Raw genomic sequence first — 9,111 nt, forward strand, 5'->3', positions numbered from 1 at the left:
AGTATAATTATTATGCAGCATAATATGACAGAGATATCTGTCATTAGTAGAATTTCTGGAATTTTGAACATACATTTCAATAGCCTAAGTGGACCTAGCTTGGCAATTTAGCTGACCCTGGAAAAGAGTGCCTTATGTTCATCTTGTGCAATCTGTCCAGTAACAGATGTACACCATTAAGATGTAAAGTGAGGTGGAGGAGGGTGGGAACAGCAGGAGAAGAGTCAGGCCATTAGCAGAGGAGCCATGAGCTTCCCTAGGCCAGCACCAAGGGAGACAGCAACCTACAAATCACTCAAAACAGGTTTTTCCCAGCAAACCTGTGATAAACAAATTACTATTTTTGAAGCGTCGCACTTACTTTATGTTAAATGATATGTAAACATATTAAAAAAAAAAAAAAGGAAAAAAAAAAAAAAGCAAGTCCCTGTGGCATGTTTGTGGTGAGAACACGGGGTGGGGAGGAGGCTGCAGAGAGGTTCAGGTGTAACAGAGGCACAGAGGGACAGCAGTGGATTCAGCCAGCCCCAAATCGCACCCCGGTGTCAGATGGAGCAGCTTTTCCTCTCCCCTCCAGCTCACAGAGCACCAGGAAACAGCAAACCCACAGGTGGTAAAGTTCTCCAGGTGAGGAGCTTGCGTTGATGACCTGCCACAGCAGCAGACACAGCCTGGCACGTTATTAACTCATCCTATTAACACAATGAATATACTTGGGCGGGTTTAATAGGTTTAAGCTCTGTCCTTCCTACCGGTTTCTGTGAAATTTTCTCACCTTTGTTTATTCAGTTACTACCACAAATGTGTAAAAACAGACAGGACTTGCAATTAATTGGTTTTTAAAGTGTTCAAAGTGCCACTCTCCAGGATTATCGCAACATAAAAATATTCATCATATCTGCCCACACCAAATGTTGATATAAATTATTAATTTAAGGCAAATGTGACTATTAAGCAGATTTATTAGCCTTAATACATCATGCAATTACTAAATTACTTCTTTTTAAAGCTCGTCTTCTCTCTTTCTCTGCAAGCAAAACTGCTTTTGTTTTAGGTACCATATTTTATTTATTGATACACATCATCTTGAGAATGAGCTATCCAAGTTAAATTTTGTAGCGACAGCATTTAATTAACACACAAACAAAGTACGTACAGATACTTATTAGCATCACAATAGCAGTCTCAAGGGAGGAAAAAAGTGTCTTTCAGGCAGAGTTTTCAAGTAAATAATTAACAGACAAAACAATACCTGAAACTGTGGCTAAAAGCACACTTCTTTTTGCAGTTTTATTGGAGGGACCTCTGACCAGGGTTGGATTGTTCATCCCTAAAAGTAGCCCCTTTTGCCATGAGGCTGAAACCACAGATGGGAGAATAATGGCCACCTTTGTTCTTGCCTTGCCTGTGGCACAATGTCTATTCTGTCAGTAAGAGAACATAACTTCTCAGGACGGTCAGGATTAAGATTATTATGTTTTCAGAGGTATGAGAGTCCCTAGCTGTCAGTGTATTGGGAATATACATAGAAAAATTTAAAATCCACTTAATTGTAATGAACACATAAAAAGTATGGCTCTTTGGGAAACTCTGGTCTTTACCACAAACACAACTTATTCACCACATATTCCTCTGGGTGTCCTTTAGAAAAAAAAATAACTGTGGTTGTGGTTTAGTTTTTTTTTTTTTCCCCCTCACACATTACATGTTGCTCTGGGAGCTTAAAATATTGTTTTCAGCTGAGCAAAAGGAAACTCCAGGGATAATTTTGATAAATGTGAGCCATCTCATGTTTTCTGTTAACAAGTGCTCTGTATGTCTAATAACATGCACCTGGGACGCTGGTTTTTCTTTTTTTCATGTGACCTCACAGAACTAAAAAGAGACTGTGCCTTCTCTTGGGGCAGTAACATGGATGGAAAGACTTAATAAGCACAGAGATAGAAAAGGCCTCCTAACCCCTCCCCAGCCTGTGGACCACCCCTCTTCTGGGCTTGGGGCTTGTTTTCGGGATCTTTCTGGTGAAGAACAAACCTGGGCCCACAGATAGGGTTGGGATGAGCACACCAGTGCTCAGCCTGGAGTGGGCTCAGCTCAGCTCAACTCAGCTCAGTGATCAGTGCAAAACCTCCAAATCAACACAAGATCAACCACTGGACTCAATGCTCTTGGAGGTCTTTTCCAGCCCAAGACTTCTAAGCCATTTCTCCAGGAACTGAACTCTCTTTATGCTGTCTAAGAAAACCAATGATTCCTCCGTTCTAACAGGCTCTTACTAGGAGGTGAAAAATGCTGCAGAGAAATGAGAATTTGTACCAATCTCGTCAGTATTTGGAGTGCTGTACTAAATTTCCAGTGTACTATTCCCTGTAGCTAAATACCTTTGATAATGCAAACAGTCTCAAGTTCTGAAAATTCCCCGTGGTTCCACTGTACTTCGCTTTTCAAACAGATTTCCCTGGAACAAACTGCACAGATCTTTTTTCCCAAGCTATCAGACAGCCCTGTTTCCCCACAGGGATAAGCTATGGGCTTTTAAAGCTCCCTGCCAAAATTTTCCAGGTCTACTTTGTTAAGGATGAAGAGGGAATGTTGTGTTTTCTTTTTTTTGTACAGGTGGTTCTTGTTTGATTCTGTTCTTCGGGGGATAAAACATTAAAAATTAAGAATTATAGCCTGATACAGAGAATATCTGATGAAACCAAAAAATCCCCAACCCCCTAATTTTTTCAAAAAATTCAAATTTCCTGCAGAACTTCTATTGATACCTTTGTCATAAATGAAAGCTTCAAAGTTTCTGTTTTGAAAAGTGTTTCATTCTTTATAATGTAAAGGCTCCTGTGAATCAAGGTAAATAGTAATGAGTTTCTTTCAATCACTTGACAACTACAAAAGAAGTGAATCTCCACTGGCTAATAAGAATTAAAAAGAAATATGTAGCCTACCTGGTTTCCTGTAAAAAAGACTTTCCTAAGAAGAATCAGTAGATGTCCAAGTGACAAAATATTTTTGCTTTGGATGAGACAACTTTCTCAGCCTTAAAGAAGTTCTTTAGAAAATTTAGCACATATTTGATACAAATTTTTCCCCACGCTGAGCCTAACATTAAAATATTTAATATTTAAAAGAAGTATGTCTTGTGCTATATTAATTGGTACAAACTTACTCTATAAACCCAGACTACAATTCTATGTGTCTGTGAAACCTGACTGAATAGAAATTTTCTTTTTAAATTAAATATCTTCTAGTCAATTTTTAAAAAGTTATTCAGTCTCTGCTTCTAAACTCCTCTAAACAAACTTGTTTTATTTTGAGAATGCTCTTTTAGTCAATTATTTAAACTGTAAGGCTGTACAACAGGATATGGTCTGTTGGGATTTGTTCTGTACCAATGGGTCATTTATTTATGAAATTTCTGTGCTCTATGCCTACTAAAATATTGATGTTCTTCCCCTTTGCTCCTTTTTCTGATTTAAGTAAAATGATAAGTATTGAATTGAATTAATTTAAAGATTAGCCATTATAATGAAGTCCAATTTAATCATTAAGAGGAGTCAAAAGAGGCAAAATGTGGCTGACAGAGTTTAGCTTGGACCAGGCACGAATCCTGGGAGCAGAGTGAAGCTGCTGGAAAGTCTCAGCAGCAGTCTGGTTTAAATATTAGTTTAGGTTTCCTTAGGAAGGAAATGTCAGTATCACCTGCACCACTCATCCCTGCCCCTCCTGAGACAGTATTAATATTATTATTATTACTCTTCTTTTTCTTCTTCTTCTTCTGCTTCTTCTGCTTCTTCTAGTTACGGTTATGATTATTGTTGTTGCTATTATTATTATTATCATTGTAATATTCTCTCTCTTGATTATTATTCACTTGATCTTCACCACTTAACATCCATGGCTACCTAAAATTGTTTGGATAATTTATTTTTGCTAAAAATCTTGCAGATGTCTAATTCTCTTTAAGTATGTTCCTGAAGCTTACCGTTCATTTATGGAAAATTATCACTCATTATCTATTTTGTGATTTGGAGCGACTCTCTTTTACCAGAGAGCTGCTTTTACATGATTCTCATGTTAGTAAAAGATTTCCTAGCTACCAGTGTTTTATAATTTAACTCCTGATTTTTCATCCATACATGAGAAATTAACCTTGCTGGCCAAGCTGAGTGATTGGAATGAATGTGGTCTGAGGTGTCATTTGTAAAAGAACGAATTATTAGAAAAGCTAATAGGAGCAACCTATGATGATACAGTGTCAACCAAGGCTATTTGTCCTTCATAATCCCTGCCTTTATGGGTTAAAAATAGTTGTATATTCAAAAGCAATCTGAATTTCAGTGTCTCAGTTGTTGGTATGTCAGTAATTTATCTAGAATAGTCCATGCTTTGTCATAATATCCCCAAAAATGCTGCAAATTCATTTAATAGTGTGCTATGCTTTAGAAAAATACATAGTTCCATTTCAGGAAAATTGTTGCATTCAAAGTTTTCTTTGTGTCCTTGGTATTTTGAAAAAGACAAGAGACTTTGAAATTCAAATACTTGAGTGTTTAAAGAGCTTCAGTAATTGTATTAATATGAAAAAAATACAAAGACAATTTTTTTATTTTCCATAATAAAGCTATAAAATACCCCACAGTCTCTGGAATAAAATGCAGCTTATGGAATAATAAAAGAAAACCTTTACAGATCTTTTTGTTCAGCCTTGAAATATAAGTGCACAGAGAAAATTCTGGTCTGCACTTCCAACAACTTCTAAAAATAGTTTCTAATGAACAAATGGATCATGGGGCAGCCTCTGGAATCACCACAAAGGACAGAGTCAAAACCTCCTCTGCTTGAGTCAGAGCTTGACACCTGACTCTGCACTGTTAGGAAATTTGATTTTCTGTTTCAATTTTCTACTTGTAACGCCAGACTTCCACATAAATTTATAAGCCAAGAAAGGAAAGCATCAGCCTCAATTTGTGTAAGTAAAATCTGGGACTTATTGTGATCCATGAAATCCTAATTACTGAGCTGTTTACCAGAGATAAAAGCCGGCTGACAATGCAGTGCACCAGCACAGTTTGATCACTAATTGTAATATATCAGGAGCCATGATGTTACTTCAAACTGCTATTATGGTTTTTAATTCTGAACTGGGATTTGGGAACCTTAAAATGTTATTTAAAAAAGACCCTTCTCTATCTTGAAAAAAAGAGCTTCTACAAGGGATTAAAGGAAAATGAGGGACTGATGAAAGGACAGACTGTAGGATGCAGGGAGGAAAATATATAGTGTGGGAATATTTCAGATCTGGCATGAATTCAGGAGCCAGTTTAGAGGTTTTCTCTGGATATCAGATGATCTAGTGGGATATCAGTACAGCAGGTACCTCACGTGAGGTAAATCCATCTCAAGTACCTTGTTAGTTCTCCAACATACCGGAGGGGATGAGGACCAACAAGTCTAAAAATTTCTTCTATGAAGAAATTACCAGTTGCTCCACTGAACATCTGCTCCATAAATTCAGTCCAAAATTTACCATTAAAATTATGTAAACAAAGAATGTAAATAATGACTGGAAAGGATTATTCCCTAATTCTAAATTACATTTAGAATTGTGGTAGCAGCTCTAAACTAAGCAATTTCATTGTGCTCCAGCTATTTCAATGAACATGAAATTCAATTTTGGCAATTACAATACTTATGTCATTGATCAGAGTTTGGACTTCAAGTCAAATAGCAATATGGGACACGATGGAAATTCCAGTGCTGGGTTAGAACATAAGGCTGGCATTGCATTTTCAGAATGATGCAGATCAGGAATATGAACAGAGCCTCTGGGTACAGTGTGGATGTGACAAAATCAGCCTCTGGTAAAGGTGCAGGTCAGTTAGGGACCTGCTGGAGTGAATCCACGCAGGAGTGAAGGAATCAAGGATGCTGGAGTCCCTGGAAAATACATTTCTACCCTTTACAGATACAAAGCTGACTTCAGGCTTTGCTTTCTGTGTGGGAATGGCTGTCCTGTGAAGGTACAGCCAGCATGGCACATATCTGTACAAAAATAAGGTAAAACATCCTACCTGGAGGGAAACAGCTTCACTTGGTCTGTTGAAGGACCTGAGTGAGTTCATGGAAGAAAAATCCATCCAAGGTTGCAAAGAAAGGCATCCCCTGTGCCTTAGGGAGGGCCAGCTGCTGCCAGGTGGGAACTGCTCTGGGAAAGGTTCAGTCAGGGCTCATCCTGGACACTGGCCTGATCTTGTAAAGTGCCCTTCCTAATGGGACATTCTGACACCATCAACAAACCTGTTCTGAAAGAGGGAAATCAAGAATTTTAGTGACAAAGGCCAAATTATTTTAAACTATTTTTAAGTATTTTTGAATAATTCTAACTATTTTAAACTATTTTAAAATGTTTTTAACTATTTATTTTAAACTATTTTAAACTATTTTAAACTATTTTTACTCTACCTCCCTGAACATTAATTGTGGAGGCAGATAAAAGATATTTCACTGCTACTTTTCCTGGTTTTGCTCTGACGACCAGCCAGCTCACTGACACTCTTCCATGTGATATTTAGTTTCCCCCTGAATGAACCAGTGTTCTTACATAAAGGGCCACTTTATTTTCCTGGTCTTCAGGGAAAACCCCTGGCCTTAGATCTCCAAAGAACAAGTATTCACATGGCTGCTTATATAATTGTATTTGTCAGAATCTCCTGTAAAAATATTTTGCCTGTGAAAAGCACTTTAGCCCCAATTTCACAGAAAGCAAGTTCATTGCAAGAATCCTTCTAATTTGGCAAAGAAAGTCTTTGATCCCAAGTTTTACAGACAAGGCACTCTTTGACTTTTAGAGCTCAGTTTCTTAACTTCTACCTGTTCTTTTATATCCAATCATATTTCCCCTTTCTTTTATATTCCTTTCTCTATAAATGCAGAAATTTTGCAGGTCAGGCCAATTTTCTCCAGTTATCTTTCCCTTTGCTGATGGAACAACACTAATTTTATAAAATAACTTTTTAAACTGCTCATAACTCTATAGCTTGGTCAATAACGGTTCAGAAATGAAAATTCCTAGTTTGCTCTTTTAAAGCAAGTCCAGCCACTGGTGTACAGAAACAACATGAATGCTTATCTTTTATACAATTTTCAATAAAGCAAGTTACTACGCTGACAATCATCCATCATGTAGTAGAGTTGCTCAAGAAATTCAGGTAAGTGAAAACCAACAAAATAATGAAAATACTTGAAATTCTTTGCAAATATAAAGGTGACTTCAGACCAATATAATTAGGCTGAAAATACATTAATATATTTATGAAGCACACCTTTCTTTAATCTGTGTTCCATGAATTCCCTCTGTGCAGTGTGCATCGGATGGAACTTCACTTAGAATATTTTTGCAAAGTGCCTTAAATTTTTAGTCATGGACAACTTTACATTGAGACTGAAGAAGACAATACGATTTGAAAAAAAGAATGCTAGAGCACACTGATACTCTATTAATACAGCATTACCAAAATTCACAAGTTGCTATGCACTTATTTAAGGTTTTAAGCATGTTTCAATTTGCCCATGAGATTTCAGCACAAATCACTGCAGAACTGTCTCTCCATGACCCAAGTCCATGAGGGTAATGTTTTAATAGGCTGATTGTAAATCTCTGTGCGTTAATTCTATAACATTTTTATAGCAATAACATTAGGCTGGTTTTATGGGAGATGCTTTGTACCTTGGCGTCTGAAATGGGGATTGCACAACACACACATCTATGGAGAGGAATCCAAACTCTAATGTCTTATTCAAAAACATCTCATGACCCCAGATGTTCATTGCAAAACCCTCTGACCAAAAAAACCCCAATTCTAAAATCATTGCACACCACTTATTTTCACAGAAATTAAGAACTGATGAGACTATTGCTGAAAAACTGTTTTCTGAATTTTTCCCCCCAAACTTTATGAGTCAAATAGAGTTCAAATTCTTTAGCTTTGTTCTCAAAGTTGGATGCTTATTTATATTATCTTATTATAAAGCTGTGCAAGTAGATCCTAGGCAGTAACTTGGGATAAGTGAACTTCATCTCTGTTTTCTGGTTATTTTTGTACTGGTGTTGCTGAAATGAGAAATCCGCCCCGCAGTCCTCACAATAATTTAAGGGATGCTCAGGCAGTTTTTTTCACATTATTATCAGTAGTTATGAAGAGCGAGAGAGGAAATGCTTATTCAAGCTGCGAGAACATGAAAGAGAAAAAAAAAAAAACCCAACTCTCTTTAACGTTGATTTTCCACATTAAAATTCTTTGTCTGTTTCAAATTTAAAAGCGAGTAATAGCTAAAATATGCATTGGGTTCTGTCAGATGCAAAAGCAGCAGTGAGCGTTGCAGACCATCAATGCAGAGCACTGGTGCTCTTTTCTGCACGGAGTTCCTCAGGAGCCCAAATCCCTCAGGCAATTCCAAAAATGTTACAGATCCTCAGCGCCATGCCAAGGAGAGCCATGCCAAATCCATGTTTCATATTCTGTTTGCACATATATTACACCAATCCTTCCGAGGACAGAGGTGTGTTTTCTTGGGTGTTTGCACTTTGCTATGTAAATTCTCAACACTCAGCGCAGCCAAAAACCTGTTTCCTTCAGCTGAAATTGATAGCGCAGGGATTTTTTTTTTTTTTGATTAAAAAAATACCCAATGACTTCAGTCATTAAAACCAAGCCTTAATTATTTACATGAGCTGAAGTTCCACTAAGTCCTGCATACTTTGCTTGTATGTAGACTGAATTATAGTCAGTATTTTTGACAAATGAAAGAATTCCAATAAGATAAAATGATGTATCATGTTTTCTCGAATTAAAATATAGTAGATCAAGATTTTTGGCAGAAAATAATCCCAAATAAACACTGAAATCAGCTCAGTAACAATAACAGTTCGATTAACTGAAGGTTAAGAGCAAGACAGATTTTGCTTTTTTGTTGAAGAGTGAATTAGTATCATAAACCCAAAGTTTCACCTTGCTATAAGGTGACCTTCAGAAAAAGGCAATTCTAATGTAAGACTGGTGTTGAAAATGGGACTTCCAAATAAAACCCTGACAATTTTTAACTTTTTTTGTT

Source organism: Chamaea fasciata, unplaced genomic scaffold (assembly GCF_029207755.1).
Source record: "Chamaea fasciata isolate MVZ Bird 193981 ecotype frontalis unplaced genomic scaffold, bChaFas1.0.hap1 SCAF_4, whole genome shotgun sequence".
In the NCBI taxonomy this organism is placed as follows: Eukaryota; Metazoa; Chordata; class Aves; order Passeriformes; family Sylviidae; genus Chamaea; species Chamaea fasciata.